Source organism: Narcine bancroftii, chromosome 2 (genome assembly GCF_036971445.1).
Source record: "Narcine bancroftii isolate sNarBan1 chromosome 2, sNarBan1.hap1, whole genome shotgun sequence".
NCBI lineage: Eukaryota > Metazoa > Chordata > Chondrichthyes > Torpediniformes > Narcinidae > Narcine > Narcine bancroftii.
This window is the reverse complement of record NC_091470.1, coordinates 12,133,580-12,156,249: the sequence shown is the minus strand read 5'-3', so window position 1 is coordinate 12,156,249 and position 22,670 is coordinate 12,133,580. Positions and strand designations below refer to the sequence as shown.

Below are 22,670 nucleotides of genomic sequence, written 5' to 3'. Positions count from 1 at the left end.
CTAACATGTGATTGGAGACAGACTGAGCACAATTTCACTGGAGTGGAATAAGCCAAAGGGGATACAACATCACAAGAGGCAGAAGAAGGTGACAGGGTTAATGCAGTGGTTAGCATAATGCTGTTACAGCCCCAGCGACCAGGGTTTGAATCCCGTGCTATGTAAGAAGTTTGTTCGTAATCCCCGTGTTCGGGGATGTAAGAAGTTTGTTCGTAATCCCGGGGGCTTTGGTTTCCTCCCACCATTCAAAATGTACCGGGGGTTGTAGGTCAATTGGGCGGCATGGGCTCATGGGCCAAAAGGGCCTGTTACCGTACTGAAGGGTCAAATTTAAATTTCACCCTTTGACCTAGTTGTGTAAAAGAAGTCACAGGTTAACAATATAACCATATATAGCACAGAACAGGCCACTTTGGCCCTACTAGTCCACGCCGGACAAATCCCCACCCTCCTAGTCCTATTGACCAGCTCTTGGTCCATACCCCTCCAATCGTCTCCCCTCCATGTAATTATCCAGTCTTTCCTTAAATGTAAATAACGTCCCTGCTTCAACCACCTCCACCGGAAGCTTATTCCACATCCCCACCACCCTTTGCGTGAAGAAATTTCCCCTCATGTTCCCTTTATAATTTTCCCCCTTTAATCTCAAACCATGGCCTCTGGTTTGAATATCCCCCACTCTTAATTGAAAAAGCCTATCCACGTTGACTCTCTCTGTCCCTTTTAAAATCTTGAACACCTCCATCAAATCCCCCCTCAATCTTCTACGCTCCAGAGAAAAAAGTCCCAGGCTGCTCAACCTTTCCCTGTCACTCAAACCCTGACATCCCATCAACATTCTTGTGAACCTTCTCTGTACTCTCTTGTTTTTTTTTTTTTAAATCCTTCCTATAATTTGGTGACCAAAACTGCACACAGTACTCCAAATTTGGCCTCACCAATGCCTTGTACAATTTCATCATAACCTCCCAACTTTTGAATTCAATACCCTGATTTATGAAGGCCAACATTCCAAATGGCATCTTCACCACACCATCTACCTGAGTATCAGCCTTTACCGTACCTCCTAAATCCCTTTGTTGCTCTGCACTCCTCAATTGTCTACCATTCAATGTATATGACCTATTTAGATTTGCCTTTTCAAAATGCAACACTTCACATTTAACCGTATTAAATTCCATCAGCCATTTCTCAGCCCACTCCTCTAGCTTTCCTATATCTCTTTTTAAGCTACGGTAATCTTCCTCACTGTCCACAATACCAGCAATCTTTGTATCATCTGCAAACTTACTTATCCAATTCACCACCCCTCCTTCCAGATCGTTAACATATAACAAACAATAGTGGACCCAGGACCGATCCCTGAGGAACTCCACTAGTCACCGGCCTCCAATTTGACAAACAATTTTCTGCCACGACTCTTAGACACCTCCCATCCAACCATTGCTGAATCCATTTCACTACCTCTTTATTTATACTTAATGCCTCCACCTTTTTTCCTAACCTCCTGTGGGGAACTTAATCAAAAGCTTTACTAAATTCTAAATAGACAACATCCACAGCTTTCCCTTCATCAATATTTTCTGTAAACCCCTCGAAAAACTCTATAAGGTTTGTTAAGTATGATCTACCCCTGACAAAACCATGCTGACTACTACCTATCAACCCCTGTTCTTCCAAATATTTGTAAATGCCATCCCTCAGAACACTTTCCATCAACTTGCCCACCACAGACGTCAGACTCACAGGTCTATAATTTCCAGGTTTACATTTAGGAACATAGGAAGTAGGAACAGGAGGAGGCCAAAAATGGCCCATCGAGCCTGTTCCGCCATTCAATATGATCATGGCTGATTTGGACCCTTTCTTAAACAACGGAACAACATGAGCCACCCTCCAATCCTCTGGCACTACCCCCGTGGCCAGTGACATCCTAAATATCTCTGTTAATGGCCGCACTATCTGTCCACTAGTCTCCCTGAGTGTCCTTGGAAATACTTTGTCCGGACCGAGATTTGTCCAACTTTATCTTTTTTAACACAGCCATCACTACCTCCTCGGTTATCCTTATACGATTCATGACCTCCCCATTATTATTCTTTACTTCAACTGGTTCAATATTTTTTTCCATAGTGAATACCGAGGAAAAGAAATCATTCAAAATTTCCCCCATTTCCTCTGTCTTCTCACTTTGCCTACCCTCCCTATCTACAAGGGGTCCAATTCTATCCCTCACTAATATTTTACTTTTAATGTACCTATAGAAACCCTTTGGATTTATTCTTACTCTTCGTGCCTCTTTTTGGCCTTTCTTAAGATTTTTTCTACACTCCTTGTAGTCCTTCAACTTCTCAGCTCCCTGCTGTTTATTCCTCTTGTACACCTCCCTCTTTCTCCTAACCAAATTTCTAATATTCCTCGAAAACCAAGCCTCCCTATGACTTCCAGCCTTTCCTTTGATCCTCACTGGGACATAACTACTCTGTACTCTCAAAATTTCTTCTTTGAATATTCTCCATTTTTTATTTACATCCTTTCCTGAAAAAATTATGTCCCACTCAATACTCCCCAAATCCATTCTTATTCCTTCAAAATTTGCTTTTCTCCAATCCAGAACCTCAACTTTAGGCCCTTCTTTGCTCTTCCCTAAAACTAATAGAGTTGTGATCACTAGACCCAATTTGTTCTCCAATTTTAACGTCAGACACCTGATCTATCTCGTTCCCCAACAGGAGATCCAGTATTACACCGTCCTGAGTCGGTTCCTCTATGTATTGATTAAGAAAACTCTAGCCCATCCAACCCTCTTACTGTATGGGTATCCCAATCAATGTGAGGGAAGTTAAAATCTCCCATGATCACTACCTTATGTTCATTACACATACATGCTATCTCCTTACAAATTTGTTCTTCCAATTTTCTTGGCCCATTTGGTGGTCTATAACACACTCCTATTAGTGCTTCATGCCTCCTCAACCCCTCAATTCCACACAAACAGCCTCCCTGGACAATCGCTCCAAACAAGTGAAAGTGAAAGGAAGGGATTTTTAAGGAGATCTGAGAGGATTTTTTTAAATTTATTTATTCAGAATAGTAGATTTCCAGAATTCTCTGCCAGAGGTAGTGGAATCAGTTTATTACTACACAGGTAGCCCCAAACTCACGTCCGTGTTCCGTTCTGACCAGCTGGTCATATCTTGAAATGGACCCAAATCGAAAATTCACTGTATCCACCTTACCATTCGTCAAATACAACATGGCGGGCCGGTCCTCGCCAGAGGTGGGCCAGCCCTCGCCAGAGGTTAGTCACCCCTGCTGTCAGGACACCAAGGCTCGCTCTCGCCAGAGGTTGGCCACCCCTGCTATAAGGCCACTAAGGCCGGGCCATTAATGCCAGCCCTCACAAAAGGTTGGCCACCCCTGCTGTGGGATGCCAGCAAGGCCAGCCCTCGCCAGAGGTTGGCCACCCCTGCTGTGGGATGCCAGCAAGGCCAGCCCTCGCCAGAGGTTGGCCACCCTTGCTGTGGGATGCCAGCAAGGCCAGCCCTCGCCAGAGGTTGGCCACCCTTGCTGTGGGATGCCAGCAAGGCCAGCCCTCGCCAGAGGTTGGCCACCCCTGCTGTGGGATGCCAGCAAGGCCAGCCCTCGCCAGAGGTTGGCCACCCCTGCTGTGGGATGCCAGCAAGGCCAGCCCTCGCCAGAGGTTGGCCACCCTTGCTGTGGGATGCCAGCAAGGCCAGCCCTCGCCAGAGGTTGGCCACCCCTGCTGTGGGATGCCAGCAAGGCCAGCCCTCGCCAGAGGTTGGCCACCCCTGCTGTAGACAGCTACCAAAGCCAGCCCTCACCAGAGGTTGGCCACCCCTGCTGTAGACAGCTACCAAAGCCAGCCCTCGCCGGAGGCGGGCCAGCCCTCGCCGGAGGCGGGTCACCCCTGCTGTAAGGCCACCAAGGCTGGGCCATTAATGTCAGCCCTCGCAAGTGGTTGGCCACCCCTGCTGTAGACAGCTACCAAAGCCAGCCCTCGCCAGAGGTTGGCCACCCCTGCTGTAGACAGCTACCAAAGCCAGCCCTCGCCGGAGGCGGGCCAGCCCTCGCCGGAGGCGGGTCACCCCTGCTGTAAGGCCACTAAGGCCGGGCCATTAATGTCAGCCCTCGCAAGTGGTTGGCCACCCCTGCTGTGGGATGCCACCAAGGCCAGCCCTCGCCAGAGGTTGGCCAGCCCTCGCCAGAGGTTGGCCAGCCCTGCTGTAGACAGCTACAAAAGTCAGCCATTGCCAGAGGTTGGCCACCCCTGCTGTAGGCGGCCACCAAAACTAGCCCTTGCCAGAGGTTGGCCACCCCTGCTGTAGGCGGCGACCAAGGCCAGCTCTTGCCAGAGGTTGGCCACCCCTGCTGTAGATGCTATTTTTCATGGATAGGCCTCTACTTTCACCCCAAAAAGCACAATTTTTATATTTAAGTTTTCGTTATTTTAAAAAATTTATACAGCATTTTTTTCAGTCATACATACAGAGGGTTGGTTGCAAGTTGGGACAGACAAGAGACAAAGATACTGATCTAATGATGGAAATGGGCCTAATATAGATAGTTTAAAAAAAAAATTCTGGGGACATTCAGCAGGTCAAACAGTGTCTTTAAAAGTATTTACCTGACATTTCAGGCTTGAGGTCTTCATCAGGGGTCCAGAATCAAGCACCTTTCTACATTTTGCTCATGCCTTGATGAAGGCCTCAAGCCTGAAATGTCAGTTATGTACTTTTATCTTTGTTACATAAAATGCAGTGTTTGACCTGCTGAGTTTCTCCAGCATTATGTTTTTATTCAGCCACGGTGTGTGTGGACTTTTGAGTTTTACTAATATATATGTAGAACGGACTAGAGTTTGTGTGAAGGTGGCCAACAGCTCAGTCCATCGCAGGCACCCACTGAACATTCACTGAATGGGTCCAAGTCCACTGCTGCCTCAGGGAGACAACACCACCCTGGTCACAGCCTCTTCTCATTGCTCCCTTCAGGCAGAAGGTTCCGAAGACCAGGACCGAGGCTCAAAAACAGTTTCCTTCCAACAGCCACCAGACCCTTGAATCTGCCTTTGTTCCACTGAGCAGGGACTGTTCCGGCGCCGCTGAAGAACCGTCTGCACTATTGCTGTCACTTTCTTTGCACTAGGATCAATGGATTTGTTCTGCATTTATTGCCTGCTTTAATTCAATTCCATATAATTATTTTTAAATTCAATTTTATATTTAGACAGACAGCACAGTAACAGGCCCTTCCGGCCCACGAGCCCATGCTACCCAATTACATCACCACCCTGGTGCATTTCGAACTGTGGAAGGAAACCGGTGCCTTCAGGGAAAACGTACAAACTCCTACAGACAGCATGAGAATCAAACCCCAGTCCCGAACTCTGGCGCTGTAACAGCGTTGCACTAACTGCTACACTAACCTTGACTCCCCTACTATTGCAGTTGCTGTATTACTTACAAAACTTCCTGACCAGCTGCATTTGTGCAGCGTACGATGTGCTGACAATCACCTTAGGACCTTTCTCATCTCTGTGCTGTACACCATTGACTCTCATCTCCAAGATCGACAAGCAGCACTGTCCCAACAAACCCACAGGTTCAGCCCAATTTAGGGAGTCCAGATAAAACACCACGTTTCCTCCCCATGTCCATTCTCTTGCCGCCTACAATTGGTCAGAGAATAGAAGCCAGTTCTTTGGCCCAACCAAGGTGCCTCCCATTTGGTCCCAAAGTGGTCCCATTTGCCTTGTGCAGCCCGTTTCCCTCTGAACTTCTCCTTGCCACGTACCCATCCAAATGTCTTTTCAATATTGTAGCTGGAAGGCAACCCAAATCAATGCAAGTAAACTAGGTAGGACTTCCAAAGGGCCACCAGGTACACCAAGCAGCAATAACAGGCCAACTTAGTCCCAGACACACCTCAACAATACCCATAGATTGTTGCAAGGTCTACCTCAGACTGCAGAACCAAATCAGGCAGCATATCCCTCATTCATGAGCTCAATGCATTTCCATGCTTACTTTGAACAGGTCTCATCCAAGAACCACCTGAAAGCCCCAGCACAGCTATCTGGAACTGAACCAACTGAAAGTGCCTGGACTGGATGTATCCAGAGAACCTGCACAGACCAGCTGGCAGGAATATTCAGACATCTTTGACCTCTCCCTGCTCCAAGTTCCCAGCTGCTCTACAAAGTCCACTATTATCCCAGATACCAAAGAAAACCAAGAGGACTTTTCCCAATGCTCATCTCCCAGTGATGTCACCATCTTTGACTACGCTGGCAGGGGGTTGGGATCCAAGGTGGCTGACAGGATTAATGAGAAGATGGGAGGCAAAGGAAGGGCATTGAAACTGAAGAGGATGGGAGATAAGTATTGGGGTACGATGGGTGAACCATTGTATTTATTTTAACACAAGAATTCTGACAGAAAGCAGATGAGCTTGGAGGGCTTGATGAGAAGCAGAACAATTGCTGTGGTTGAAGTAAAAATACAAAGCTGGAGAAATTCAGAGGTTAAACAGTGTCCATCACAATGTGGGCAGGCAACACCATCAGGGGCCTGCCTACATTTTGCTCATAACCTGAAGGGCTCCAGCCCAAAACATTGGTTATGTATCTTCATCTTTGCTACATAGTGCTCAGTTTGACCTGCTGAGTTTTTCTTGCCTTGTGTTTTTACTAGAGGGCAGACAGGGATGTTGTAGGCAGAATGGAGATGAGGAAGAAGGTCAAGACCAGTGTCACCGGTGTGTTAGGCACAAGGAAGGAAGGTGTGGAGTGGCTGCCATATTGGTCCAAGAAGATATCAGTGGTCTTTCAAGGAAACATTGACAGAGAATTATTGGGGCAACACGTATAGCACAGTGGTAAGCACAACACTGCTACACCACTAATAACTGGGGTTGGAATCCAGCGCTGTCTGTAAGGAGGCATGTATGTTGTCCCTGATTCTGCATGGGTTCCTCCCACCATTCAAAACGTACTGGGTTGTAGGTTAATTGGGCTGCACAGGCTCGTGGAACAAAGTGGCCTGTTGTACATCGAAGAAACAACTACAGGTTGTACCTCTAATCTGGCGACGTTGGGACCTGCCCATTACTGGATCACAGAAAATGCCGGAAAACAGAAATTAATCCCCAAGGGAACCCCGTGTTAACATATCAAAGATAGAACAAAGCTTAAAACAGGAAATAATACTGTGGGACAGCAGTCAGAGTAGCGGTTAGTGCCATGTCTTTACAGCGCCAGCTATTGGGATCGGGGTTCGTGTCCCGCACTGTCTGTAAGGAGTTTATACTAACGGTGACAGATTCAAACTTGCTGGTCCATGAGTAAAAACACACAATGCTGGAGAAACTCAGCAGGTCAAACAGTAGAGGCGGCCACAGAGGGGACACCGGATCCAGTCAATGAGCTCTTTGGAGGTACAGCTGAAGTGTTGCTTCACCTGAAAGGTCTGTGTGGGACCTCGGACCAGGGTGAGGGAGGGGGTGTAGGTGTAGGTATTACACCTCCTACCACATTGGAAGGTGCCGGGGTGGGAGAGGCGATGGGTGGGGAGGAAGAGTGCACAAGGGAGTCACAGAGGGAACAGTCCCTATGGAGAACTGAGAGGGGAGGGTTTTTTTTTCATTTAACCACAGTGTCAACAGAATCCTGTGTTTTACCTGCTGGTCCATGGGAGTTGCTGGGCCACAGAGCGTTGGGTAAGAGGTACAATCTGTACCGTGTGAGGCAGTGTGGGTGGGGATCAGGGAGATAGAAAGGACTGTCAGCTTGATGGGTGCAGACGAGAGGCCATTAAGAGGTTTAAAAATGTGGAGAGATTACTAATATCTGTCAAACAGCAAAGCTGCAATTGTAGATGATTTAATCTTCTCCAAACTTTGAGTGGAAAAGCCAAAATGCAAGGGGATTAAATGGTTTTAACAAGGTTTTGTGATGGGGTTGGCAGTCTAAAGAATCTAAAAAGATTGTACAAGTATGGACATAGAAATCTATCACAATGGGGCCACAGCATTGTGCCAACAGATTAACCTTCTCTACCAATTTCTCCTTTAATACAACCCTCCATTTTTCTCCATTCCATCTATCTAACCGTCTCTTGAAGGATCCTATCGTCCCTGTCTTCACCCCCGTTGCTGGCAGTGTGAGGAACTTACCTCTACATCCCTCCTGGACTTACTCCCAAGCACCTTAAAACTATGCCCCCTCATGTAGCCATATCAGCCCTGGGGTAAAACCCTCTGGCCATCCACACGATCAGTGCCTCCATTATCTTATACACCTCTATCGGGACACCCCTCATCCTCCATCATTCCAAGGAGAAAGACCAAGTTCACTCAACCTGTCTTCATAAAGTGCGCTCTCCAATCCAGGCAACATCCTTGTGAATCTCCACCATACCCTCCCTACAGCTTCCACATCTGAACTGAACACAATATTTCAAGTGGGCTCTAACCACGACCTTGTGCAGCTGTAACACATTGAAAGTAAGAAAGGATGTGCTGACATTAGAGAGGGTTCAGAGGAGGTTCACAAGGACTATTCTGGGAACAAAGGGGTTATCATACGAGGAGCGTTTGACAGCTCTTGGCCTGTACACGTTGGAATTTAGGAGAATGAGAGGGTACGTCATTGACACATTTTGAATGTTGAAAGGCATGGACAGAGTTAATGTAGAAAAGTTGTTTACCATGTGGGAGAATCCAGGACAAGAGGGCACAACTTCAGGATTGAAGGGTGTCCACTTAGAACAGAGAAGTGTAGGAATTTCTTCAGCCAGAGGGTGAAAAGTCTGTAGAATTTGCTGCCACAGGTGGTTGTGGAGGCCGGGTCATTGGGTGTATTTAAGGCAGAGATTGATAGGTTCTTGGTTAGCCTGGACATCAAAGGTTATGGGGAGAAGGCTGGGCAGTGGGGCTGAGTGGGGAAATGGGTCAGACTCGATGGGCTGAATAGCCTGCTTCTGCTCCTATGTCTCATGGATATGGACTGGGTATAGATCAGTGGGACTAGGCATAATAATAGCTTGGAAAATACTAGAATGGCCAAAGGGCCTGTTTTTCATTATGTTCTATGGTAAGAAATGAAACCAGATTTGAAGAGTTAAATTTGAAACATGGTTGTGCACCCACAACCCACGTGACACACTCAGGTATTTGAATTAATTTGCCAACTGTGGCAGAACTGCACCCCTTTCCTTCAATCACCCATCCAATCCATCATTGAGTGGCAACATTGGCTTGCCTCCACTCAAAGTTCTGCTCCCATTGACACCTTCTGGAAAGGGCAACCTGTCAGTCTGAAGTGTGGGATGAGCAGGCAGATTATAATTTCCCAATGTACTGTACCACTCCGTCAGCTCACAGCAGCTGCTACGTCGAAAGGAATCCGGAAAGCTGCCAGAGCCTGAAGGAGAAAGCCTGAAAATTTAGGGGTTAAAGAAACTGATCAAAATTATGGAATTACAACTTGATAACTGCTGATCACTGGGCCCTGTCCATGTAATGTGGTGAAAATGCTGAGCTTTAATCACCTGTAAACATGGATAGGAACAGAATACTTGCGGTTGGAAAAGTGCTGACACACAAAGGCATGGATGAGTAATCAGGTTTGGACTCGCCATAGTCGGTAATAACCTGTTCTGAAGGTAATGGGACATGTGGGAAAGCACCATCTGCCTGTCAGTTTCCAGCAATGGGGTCTGACAGATAACAGAGGAAGGGCTCAGGCCCGAAATGTCAGTAAAATATCTACCTCCTCTGGACAGAGACCCAGTGAGTTCCTCCAGCATTTCAGTGTTTTTACTCCAATCTCAGCATCTGTAGACTGTTGTTAACCCTCCCCACACTTTGCCCATTTCCCAGCTTCCGTTTTTCCATCTTCAGAGAGTACACCAGCTGCTCCATCAGATCACGATGTCCAAATTACACCAGAAATCTGCTGCTCACACACTATTCACACCTCACTATTCCCTATCGATTTCAAACCCACTCAAACACGACGACCGTTCTTGACCCCGCAACCCCATTCCAGGCACCCACTACTCTGTGTAAAAGAACTTTCCCCCATCCCTTCTTTAAATTCTTTTCCAACAACTTCCCCCCCACCCCCTCCCCACCCCACCCCAAATCTTTCACCTTAACCACACGTCATCCAGTGCTGACATTTTAAACCTGGAAAAACGATTCTGCCAAGGAAACAAGCGGAGGTCCTGGTGTAAATGCAGCACTGCCACTGGTGTGAACCTGGGAGACACGGCGCTGCCCCAAAGGTACCAGCCCTATACAGGCATTGAACAGCCTGTTACAGGAGTCAGTGTTTTTCAACTAAAATCTTGTCATTTGGGCCCAACATCATAGCACCTGGACTGGGCAGTGGCTACAAGGGGTGGTAGACTCCAGGGGAGCATCAGACTGACACAGAGGACCAGAAACAGGGAGAACATCCCCTGTTGAGAAGGAGGGGAGAGACCCTACAGGTCAGTGACCATGGCAGCGGAGGGGGTCAGCGGTTGAGGGACCCACACAGGCTGCGGGTGACTTGCGGTCAGGGACCAGCATGGGCTGCTGGAGGAACCATGTATCGGAGCCAGGATTGGAGAGGGTCTGAGGGCAAGAAGGGCTCCCGCAGGGCCTCGGTGCTGATGGTGTCGGAAGTTTGCATCTGGAGCTCAGGCGGCCAATGGATCAAACAGGAGACTGAGCAGCTGCAGGAGGGCTGGAGGAGAATGTATGGGCACTCAATGACCATCATACTGTAAGGGGTGCTGGGCAACACTAGTGGAGACGGTCTGCCTTATGGCAGACAGAGGGCAATTTCATGTAATATTACAGGTTCTGTAATTTGTATAAACCTCCATCAGGTCTCTCTCCAGCCTTCAACACCCAGAGAAAGCAACATCTCCTGGCTCCTACCCTCGAATCCAGGTGACATCCTGGGAAATGTCATTCATACCCATCCCATAGTCTCCACATCTTTCCCGGGAAGGGGCAACCAGAACTAACAGTAGGGGATAACCACCACTTCATTTATAGCTGCAACACAAATTCCTTCCTTCCTCAGTGCCCTGACCAATGAAGACAAGATACCAGACATTATCTTTCCCAACCTATCGAGTTGTGTGGTTGTTGTCAGGGAGCTACAGACCGCAACCTCCAGATCCCCCTGCACATCAATGTTGTTCACAGTCTTGCTATTACTGCCCGTTCCTCTGACTGTTGACCTCCCCAAGGGCAACACCTTTCACTTGCTCACATTAAACTCCATCTGTCATTTCTCTGCCCATATCTACTACTAATACATATCTGGTTCTATTCCTCGATAACTCTCTACACTGTCCACAACTCCAATCTTTGTCTAATCTGCAAACTTATCAACCCAAATCCTACTTTTTCATCCAAGTCATTTATATACAGGGCCCTCCATAATGTTTGGGACAAAGACATTTTTTCCTCCATTTGCCCCTGTGCTCCACAGTTTTAAATTTGTAATCAATCAATTCACATGGGATTAACGTTCACATTCCAGACTTTATTCAGGGTTATTTGTAGGCATTTTGATTTGACCATGCAGAAATGACCGCACCTTTTACACATAGATCCCTTATTTCCAGGCACTGTAATGTTTGGGACATTTGGCTTCACGGGTGTTTGTGAGACCTGGGCATGTTTAATTGCTTCATTGGTGCAGGTATCAGAGAGCTGGGCTTCCTTCTAGACCTTTGATCACTTTTGTTGGAGTCTGTAGTTGCCATTTTTCAACATGAGGACCAGAGATATTCCAATGAAAGTCAACAAAGCCATTATGAGGCTGAACAACAACAAGAAAACAGTCAGAGACATTGCCCAAACCTTAGGATTCCCAAAATCAACAGTTTGGAACATCATTAATAAAAATCATTCTGGTGAGCTCAATAATCACAAAGGGACTGGTATCCAAGGAAGACTCCACTACTGATGACAGAGAAACTCCCCATCAGAATGAAGAAAAATCCCCAAAAGCAGTCTTCAGGAGATAGGTGTGGATGTGTCAATGACGACTGTTCGCAGATACTTCCTCGTTAATCCCATGTGAGTGGATTGATTACAAATTTAAAACTGTGGAGCACAGGGGCAAATGGAGGAAAAAATGTCTTTGTCCCAAACATTATGGAGGACCCGGTATATCACCAACACCACCAATCCCCTCAGAGCAGCACCCCTCCAACACAACCTTGCCTTCATAAGGCAAGCAAATTCTGCATCCAATTTATCAATTCACTGTGAATCCCATGCATCTTTACCTTTAGATCAGCCCACCAGGAGGGTCTGTGTCACATGTCTCAGTGAGGTCCATGTAAACAACACCCACTGTTAATCATCTTGGTCATCTCCTCACAAACTCAACTTTGTAAGATGTGATCCATCTCCATTCTTGAACAAAGGAACAACATTGGCTACTCTGCAGTTCTGCATTTTAACTAATGCTAGTGAGTATGTAAAGATCTTTATCATGGTCTGAACAACCTCCCCTCTTGCTACTTCCAAGACCCTGGGAGAATACAAAGAAAAATTGAGTCTTTATTCATTGGAGCATAGAAAGTTGAGGGGGAATTTGATAGAGTAGATGGGAATAGGCTCTTCCCCTTGAGGGTAGGTGAGATTGGAACGAGGGGTCATAAGTTAAGGGTTAGGGGCAAAATTTTAGAGTTAACATAAGAGGGGGCTTTTTCACTCAGAGAGGGGTGGCTGAGTAGAATGATCTTCCGGAAGAGGTGGTTGCAGCAGGGTCAATTTTGTCATTTAAGAGGTTGGATGAGTGCATGGATGTGAGGGGACTGGTGGGTTATGGAGAGGGAGCAGGAAGGTGGGACTAGTGGAGTTCACTTAAATCAGTGCGGACTAGAGGGGATGAGATGGCCTGTTTCTATACTGTAATTGTTATATGGTTATATCCCATCAGGCCATGGGGACTTACCACTTTAATATACCCCCTTCTTGATCTCGATGCTCCAACACATCATTATCCTCACACTGCTCGCCCCATCTCCAATGTATTTCTCCATGAACAACACCAACACAAAGTTCATTTAGTACCTCACCCTTATCCTTGGATTCTAAACACAAACTCCCTCCTTGATCTTCTCCCTAGTGCTTCATAGGAATATAAAATGCTTTGGGATTATTTCCAAATCACCAAGGACCTTTCATGACCCCTTTTGGCCTTTCTAATCTCCTGTTTGAGCACTTTCATGACATCTTTATAGTCTTCACAGGCCCCACCTGGCATTCACACTCCCAAACTGACATGTGCTTCTATATTTTTTAAAGATCAAATACACATCCTCTCTCACCATCCAAAGTTCCCTGATCTTGGCCTCCTCATCCTTCTCCCTTACTAGAACAATCCCCTCCTGAACACTCAACAGCTAGTCAAGTAGATCCCACACATCAATCGCGAACTTGCCCAGTAACAGATGTTCCCAATTAATTCCACCCAGCTCTGGTCCTTATCACATCAGTTTAATACGTTCCCACCCAGTCCAGATTTATCCACATTCAAACTATCTTGAAACATGAGGAGAGAATGGAAGAAGGGAGACCAGGAGGGGCACTGGCCAACAAGAGGTTATGTGGATATGGGTGGAGGGCAGAAGAGAAAAAAAGCTGAGGTGATGGGGGAGGGGAGAGGTCTGAATGGAGGGGGAAGGGCGTGGTGACCTGAAGGAAAGGAGACCAGAGTCTTTCATTGCCATGTAACAGAGACTGAGCAATATTACGCAAAATGCGACGGACAGATTCGACATCGACTGAAATTGCCTGAACCGCCTCTTAATCGGAGAAAGAAGCAAAATAGAATCCACCCCCCCAGAGTCACCGAGTATGAGTAGATTCGCCTCCATCCCTCATAGCCAGAGTCCAGTCCAAACCATCAGCCACTCCAGCTCCAAACCTCCAACACTATCAGGAACCCTTCAGCACCCTCGTCACCCTCTCACATCCCAGTTCCCATAACTGATGCCCCTCGAGCCAGTCTGCAGCTGCCTGGTGTGAACCCTTCGATCGCAGTCACCAGGAGCCCGAGCGCGTTCCTCGCCTCGAGTCGCCAACAGTTCACGGCCTGTGTGTTCTTCAGCCTCAGAGCCCCTCATTAGTCCACAGTCGTGGTCATCTCTGGCTTCTTCTCAAACGGGGGAGGGGCGCCCAGCGCCAGTCCTCTGCTTCCTCAGAGTCTACAACCCCTCATGGCTGTTGTTGATCACGGGGGCTGCCATCTTGGGCACAGATCCCGTGGTCTCAGAATTTTGAAATAAACTGCAGTCTGCTCCTTTATCATTTCGTACGGAGCCTGTACAGAGATGATTGCAGTGGGACTGGGCGGCTGGACTCCGCAGGAGCACCATCTCCACTCCATAGGTCCACTACAGCAGCTCAGTCATTTTCATTGAGAGGGGTGGGGAAAGGGGAAACGAGGGACGGGCCTATGAAGCACTAGGGAGAAGATCAAGGAGGGAGTTTGTGTTTAGAGTCCAAGGAGTTTGAGCAGGAAAAGTCGATATTACCACCATCTGGAATATTCGGCATTGTTCCTCCAATTTGCAAGATTCATGAGGCAATGGAGAGACATGCCGATGTGCCCCTCCCCCTGCCCCTTCTCCTCTCCACCAACCTTACCATTATATTCAAAACACCTGCTGCTACTCATACCTTGACAAAGGGCTCATGTTAGTTACTCTTTACACCCTAGATGCTCTGTGACCTGCTGAGTTTTGCCAGCATATTTATGTGTTGCACACTTTCCCAATGAGTGCCCAATCACCTAGCCAGCCTCCTGTCCCAGAACAGGGCCTGTATGGTCCTTCTCTCATCTACATACAATTTGAAGAGACTCTCTTGGATGCATCAGAGAAACTACTCGATCCAAGCCTCTTAACACCAGGGAGGTCACAGCCAACACTAACGCAATCAGAGTCGTCGACCAAAGTTTTACACCCTTTCACTGTGAAGCATCACATAGAACAGAGAAACCTACCACACAGTCCAGGCCCTTCACCCAGTGTCGTGCCATCAAAATTACCTACTCAGAACCCTCCACTTTTCTCAGTTCCATGTACTTGTCTAACTGTCTCTTACAGGATTGTACTGTCCCTGCCTCCTCCACCACCATTGTTGGCAGTGCATTCCATGCACCCACCCCTCTCTGTGTGAGGAACTTACCTCTACATCCTCCCTGTACTTACTCCCAAGAACCTTAAAACAAGACCCCCTGGTGTTAACCATTTCAGCCCTGGGGAAAAGCCTCTGGCCATCCACACGATCAATGCCTCTCATCTTCCATCAATCCAAGGAGAAATGACCACTCAACCCCTCCTCACAAGGCTCGCTCTCCAATCCAGGCAACATCCCAAGAAATCTCCTCTGCATCCTCATCCTTCCTGTGGTGAGATGGCGAGTCGGAACACCACATTCCAAGAGGGGATCACCAAGGTGTTGTAGGGCTGCAACATTACCTTCTGGCTCCTGAACTCGACTGCACAGTTAATGAAGCCCAACACACCATACGCCACCTTGACCACGCCATCAACCTGGAAAGCAGCTTTGAGTGCCCTGTAGACATGGACCCCAAGATCTCTCAGCTTGTCCACAAGGCTCGGATCCTCCCATCACCGTGTATTCTGTCTTCTAATTTGTCCCATCACAATGAACCACCTCGCACATTTCTCGTGCTTCTGGAATATCCTCGTACAGAGTGGCAAACAAATGCTCCTCTACTCCTTCTTCTTTGGCTTGGCGGACGAAGATTTATGGAGGGGGTAAATGTCCACGTCAGCTGCAGGCTCGTTTGTGGCTGACAAGTCCGATGCGGGACAGGCAGACACGGTTGCAGGGCAAAATTGGTTGGTTGGGGTTGGGTGTTGGGTTTTTCCTCCTTTGCCTTTTGTCAGTGAGGTGGGCTCTGCGGTCTTCTTCAAAGGAGGTTGCTGCCCGCCGAACTGTGAGGCACCAAGATGCACGGTTTGAGGCGATATCAGCCCACTGGCGGTGGTCAATGTGGCAGGCACCAAGAGATTTCTTTAGGCAGTCCTTGTACCTTTTCTTTGGTGCACCTCTGTCACGGTGGCCAGTGGAGAGCTCGCCATATAACACGATCTTGGGAAGGCGATGGTCCTCCATTCTGGAGACGTGACCCACCCAGCGCAGCTGGATCTTCAGCAGCGTGGACACAATGCTGTCGACCTCTGCCATCTCGAGTACTTCGACGTTAGGGATGAAAGCGCTCCAATGAATGTTGAGGATGGAGCGGAGACAACGCTGGTGGAAGCGTTCTAGGAGCCGTAGGTGTTGCCAGTAGAGGACCCATGATTCGGAGCCGAACAGGAGTGTGGGTATGACAACGGCTCTGTATACGTTTATCTTTGTGAGGTTTTTCAGTTAGTTGTTTTTCCAGACTCTTTTGTGTAGTCTTCCAAAGGCACTATTTGCCTTGGCGAGTCTGTTGTCTATCTCGTTGTCAATCCTTGTATCTGATGAAATGGTGCAGCCGAGATAGGTAAACTGGTTGACCGTTTTGAGTTTTGTGTGCCCGATGGAGATGTGGGGGGGCTGGTAGTCATGGTGGGGAGCTGGCTGATGGAGGACCTCAGTTTTCTTCAGGCTGACTTCCAGGCCAAACATTTTGGCAGTTTCCGCAAAACAGGACGTCAAGCACTGAAGAGCTGGCTCTGAATGGGCAACTAAAGCGGCATCGTCTGCAAAGAGTAGTTCACGGACAAGTTTCTCTTGTGTCTTGGTGTGAGCTTGCAGGCGCTTCAGATTGAAGAGACTGCCAACCGTGCGGTACCTCTACTCCACAACCAACCTAAACATCACAGTCTCCCTCCTGTCATTACAACCCACTTATCTTCACTTTCACAAGACTCATCCCTTTCTCCCAACTTCTCCACTGCCTGACCATCCTTCAGGTAGATACCAGCCAACTCCTGCAGCTCATTCCACACAGAACACCCTCTCAGTGAATGACAGGCAGCTCATTCCACACAGACCATCCTCTCAATGAATGACCGGCAGCTCATTCCACACACAAACCACCCTCTCAATGAATGACAGGCAGCTCGTTCCACACACAGACCACCCTCTCAGTGAATGACCAGCAGCTCATTCCACACACAAACCACCCTCTCAGTGAATGACAGGCAGCTCGTTCCACACACAGACCACCCTCTCAGTGAATGACCAGCAGCTCGTTCCACACACAGACCACCCTCTCAGTGAATGACAGGCAGCTCATTCCACACAGACCACCCTTTCAGTGAATGATCGGCAGCTCGTTCCACACTGACCACCCTCTCAGTGAATGACCGGCAGCTTGTTCCACACACAGAGCACCCTCTCAGTGAATGACCGGCAGCTCGTTCCACACACAGACCACCCTCTCAGTGAATGTTTGCCTCTCAGATACCTCCTAAATCTCTCCCTCTCACCTTCAACCCATGCACTCTCATTCAAGAGCCATCTACCCTGGGGAATTCCCTTTATCAGAGTTATTCATGATTTTGTAAACCTTTATAAGTTCACCACTCAGCCTCATCTCAAGGAAAGAAAGACCACAAGATATTGGAGCAGAAACAGGCTATTCAACCCATTGAGTCTGCCCCACCATTCCATTGTGAGGTGATCTATTTTCTCTCTCCGCCCCACTCCCCGGAGTTTTCCCCCATTATCTTTGATAGCCTGATTATTCAGATACTCATCAATCTCTGCCTTCAGTCCATCTGCTTATGGCAGCACATTCCAGAGGTTCTCTGAAGCCTGCCTTTCCTAGAACTTGACCCCTCAAATCCCAGCAACATCTCATCAATCCTCTCTGCACCCTTCCAATTTGCTCATGTCCTGCCTCTAACTGAGCGACCAGAACTGTAACACAAAAACAGGAGGAGGTATCTGCCCCATCGTTCAATAAGATGGTGGCAACCTGGCCGAGGGTTCACTTGCACCCATCCGCTCTTTCCTCAGAACAAGGCAGCATCTGCTGCTCACCCAGTACTTGGCATCATCTCATCAATGCCATGTATAGCTGGATTACAAGGTCCCATTCTATATACTGCTCAATGAAGGCCAGCGTGTCAAATGCCATTCTCACCAGAGTTGACATGTCCAGGTATCTCTACCCTTGCACCCGGGTCTTTCTGTTCCACCATACTCTCCAGGGACTGACAATTCCCTGCTTTGATCTACCAAAGAGCAACACCTTACTCTTGTCAGAGTTAAACTCCATTTGCCACTCCTTGGCCCAGCTTCCCAACTGATCTAGATCCTGCTGTAAACCCACATATCCACCCCCTCACTGACCATACCACCACCCATTTTGGTGTCCAACACAAATTTGCTAATCACATTAACCATATTGCCATTCAAATCATTAATACAGATGACAAACAGCAATGGACCCAGCACAGACTCATGCAGAACACCACTGGACACAGTCCTCCAGTCAGATAAACATTCTTCCACTACTCCCCTCTGCTCACTCTCGAGCCATTTTGGAATCTAGCAGGCCAGCTCCTCATGATCTAACCTGCCAAGGGCTTTTCTAAAATCCAGTGATACAACATCCTCTGTCATCTCCTCAATCCTGTTACATGGAACATTATAGGACAGTACAGGCCCTATGGCCCACGATATTCTGCAACCTATACAAACCTTCTCTACTACATAAACCTTCCCTACCTCACACCCATAACCCTCTATTTTTCTTCCATTCATGCACTTGTTTAAGAGATCCTTAAATGTCCCCTATTGTTCCAGCCTCCACCACCATCCCTGCAAGGCATTCCAGGCACCCACCACTCTGTGTAAAAAAAAAATGTATCCCTGACATCTCCCCTAAACCTTCCTCCCTTCACTTTGTACAAATGATCCCTGGTGTTTGCTGATGCCACCCTGGGAAACAGGTGCTAGCAGTCCACCCTATCTATGCCTCTCAATCTTGTAGACCTCTATTAAGTCTCTCAACCTCTTCACTCCAGAGAAAAGCTCCAACTCTGTTAACCTTGCATCATGAAGCATGTTCTCCAATACAGGCAACCTGTTAAATCTCCTCTGTTCCCTCTCCATAGCTTTCATGTCCTTCCTGTAATGTTGTTTCAAAAAACTCAGATTAGTGAAATATGATCTACCATGTACACAATCCATGCTGACTAGCTCCAATAAGTCCCTGACGACCCAATCACTGACAGATCCTGTCCATCACAACCTCCTCCAGCAATTTTTCCCACCACTGATGTAGCTGCCTTGCCCTTTATAAATAAGAGCACATTTGCCACCCTCCATTCTTCTACACTTTGCCCATAGCCAAAGATGATATCAATATCTCAGCAAGGACCTCCACAATTCCTTCCCTGGCATCCCACAAGATATGACGATGCACTTCATCAGGCCCCGGTGATTTCTCCGTTGTAATGGCCTCCAGGGTCAGCTCACCAATATTTGCATTTGTTTCTTGTACTAGTTTATGGTTTTGCAAGAGACCTTGACACTCAGAAAATGGCAATTAACAAGTTTCAAAAGTCAACCAGAAGTGGTTATCAGGGAGGGGTTGTGACAGAACAGATTAAAGGTTGGCACAAACAAGTGTTGTTAATCATTAGCCAGGAAGCTGCTCCAAGACAAACTCATCAGTCTCCCAATGTGGGGAGAAGGCTGGGCAAAGGGGAAATGGATCAACTCCTGATTGAATGGCGGAGCAGCCTCAATGGGCTGTACAAGAGCCAAAGGCTCATTCCTTATGTGCGGTTTGGCAGGGGGTGTCCCGGGGTCCGTGAGCCTCCTCCTGTGGCTGCGCATGCACTGTTGGCCCAGCCCTGGTGGCGGCTTCAGCTAGCGCGCAGGCACCTTGGAGGACCTGGCGCCCGAGCAATTGGCTCAGCCCTGGCAGCAAGCGGCTGGAGCCAGGGCCAGCATGTTCTTCAAGGAGCGCGCACGAGGGGTTGTGTACGTGGAAAGGTAGGTTCCTTAGCCCACTCCATCAGTTGGGCAATCAGAAGAGGGTAAGTTAGGCGTTGATCATTTCTGTCGCCCGTTACACAGTTGTTAGAACAATAGAATTTTTTTTATATAATGGTATTTTTCTAGAATGTTTCTTCTACAAAAGTTGTTTTTGCTGTTGATATTGAATGATACGACCGACGCCAGATCTTTTGTGTTTGTTAATGAAGGCTGCTTGAGAATATTCATTAGGGCTTCATTACAAATTCATTAAAGAAACACATCACAAACACCAAGCAACTATTTACTGATCGAAGTCCCTACAATTAGTCGACAGTCTTTAATGGAACATGTGGACAGCTGTAAGGGAAAATCACATTGTACTGAAAGCAATGCAGTGACATTTCAGAAATGCGGAGTTGCTTCTCAGTTTGTAATCCACATCCATCGTCCTGAGCAGTGGTCAGAAAAAAAGAGTTTGAAATTTCTAATCTGCGAGAAGAAGATTTTATTGACCTGTTGGTGAAACGGTTTCTTGCAAATTTGTGATATAAATTATGGATGTTGTAGTGGAGTTTTGCTTCCTGACAACAGTACAGTTTGCATGTATTTCATGCTGAAAACTCAGCAGCAAGATGGACGTGGGCAAAATAGCCACTGCTGTTTTAAGACTCCACACTAAGTCACAACACATCCAAGCCTGAAAAGGCAGATCTTACGAAAGAACTGGGCCAACAGGGGCTAGGTACAGCCAGTGATAAAAGAACTCTCGTCGCTACAGTCAAGCTGGCAATTAAAGACTCCGCGAAAGCACCTCAGATAACGACAGTGCTGCGGAAATGGCTACAGAGGTGTCACAAAATTTCGGCGAGGAGGATAGAAAAGAAGATGCACAATTCAAATTTGAAAAGGAGTCAGATTTCCGAGCAACAAACTGACACACCAGAAGCAAATCCAGAAGACAGTGCGTCAAATGCTGGAAGCAGGAGATGCAAAAGAAGTTCCACAGTGAGCTCCAGGGCTTCCCACGCTTCATCTCAATATACAAGGGCTTAGGTTGGGTTGTGCTTGATGAGAAATACACCTTAGAGGGCTGGGTGGTGGGGTGGGGGGGGGGAAGCAGCCAGTGCAGGGGCCGGGGGTGAGAGAGCTGGGATCTAAGGAGTAAAAGGGGCCAATTGGATGTGAAATCAAGTTGTTGCAAAGAAGGCAGAAGTGCAGGCATTGCCAAGTTTAAAAGGTTCTGTTGTTCGAAGCGACCCGCCTAGGACATCTGATGGTAGGAAGTTATCACATGAAATGAGAACATTTGATGCCAAGGCAGAACTGTTTGTACCACGGTCACAAGGCATGAATGCACATGGACAAATCCTCCCCGAACAGGGACTTGAACACCAATAATAACCCCCTTGGACAGAGATATGAGCGGATTTCAATCTATCCAGCCAAAATTCTAGTCACTTCCATCAGGTAATAAAAATCAGAGAGAACATGTAGAGGTTTTCATCTGCAGAACCAGCTTTAAGCTGTGGTGAACAAGACAATACCTTGTCAATCGTGGCAAAACAAAATGAAAGGGCTGTTTTGTTAATGCAGCAAATAGGTCTCCGTTCCTTACCCAAGGAGATTCAAGTTTAACGGAAATCCACTTCAGTACCAAGCATTCATTAGATCTTTCGAACATAACATTGAAAGTGAGAGTAAAAACATCAGATTGTCTTTATTACCTGGAATGGATCACTGGGGAACAGCCAAAGGAACTGGCGAGGAGTTGCCCACCTACGGACCCAGAAAGGGATTTCGCTGCGGCAAAGGTATTACGACAAGATCATTTTGGCAAAGAGCATAAAATTACCAGGACTTGTGTGGAGAAGTTTCTTTCATGGTTAAAATCAGAGGATGTAAAGGCTTTACAAGTGAACACCTTTTTCTGAGGAGGTTGTAATGCCATGAAGATATCGACTGCATGCACGAGCTTAATTTAATCGGTTAATCTTCACAAGCAAATTGCCTTGTCGGCGGAAGGATTTGTGGAGAACAAGAGTTTGTAAACTTCAGACAAAATATGTCCTTGAATGGCACGCGTGGATCACAACTGTACCAGTATTTGGAAATATCAAGGACACTCTAACAGTGAGGAAAGATGCAAGGTGATCCAACTGCCAGCCCAGCCCAAAATTGAAAAGGAGAACTTTGCCACTACTGTGTCCATTATAAAGAAGGAAAAGGATGAAGTAACTAAAGGAGTTTCCTCCTGCTGAGAAGAGCTGTGACAGGGAACATGCTTTGGAAATGAGTTCACAGTTGAAAGAGAAGGAGCAATAATGAGAAGATCGCTTCTTTCTAAAAAAAAAAGGGAAAATGCTACGGCTGTTTGTGTAAAGAAGCAACTTAGTTGTAACATATGCAATTTGAAGCATCCTAGAATAATGCAGATTCACCAAAAGGACAAGGAACTGGAAAGGATGCAAACAAGCAGCAGAAAACTGTTAAAGCCTCTGTTCAGACACAGTTAGGATAGTGGTTAGCAGAACAATCAGGATTGGACCGTGGTTCAAATCCCGCGCTGTCTCTGAGGAGTTTTAATGTTCTCCCAGTGTCTGTGTGGGTTTTCCCCGGGGATTCCAGTTTCCTCCCATCCTTCAAAATGTACAAGGAATATAGGTTAA

The 22,670-nt window shown here is 47.3% G+C and overlaps 1 protein-coding gene across 3 annotated transcripts in view; it reads right to left on the bottom strand.

Moving 5' to 3' along the window:
• The window catches only part of LOC138753198 (choline/ethanolamine transporter flvcr2b-like), a 109,060-nt gene that overhangs the window by 75,898 nt on the left and 10,492 nt on the right, over window positions 1–22,670 (bottom strand). The gene's annotated exons all lie outside the window — the stretch shown is intronic.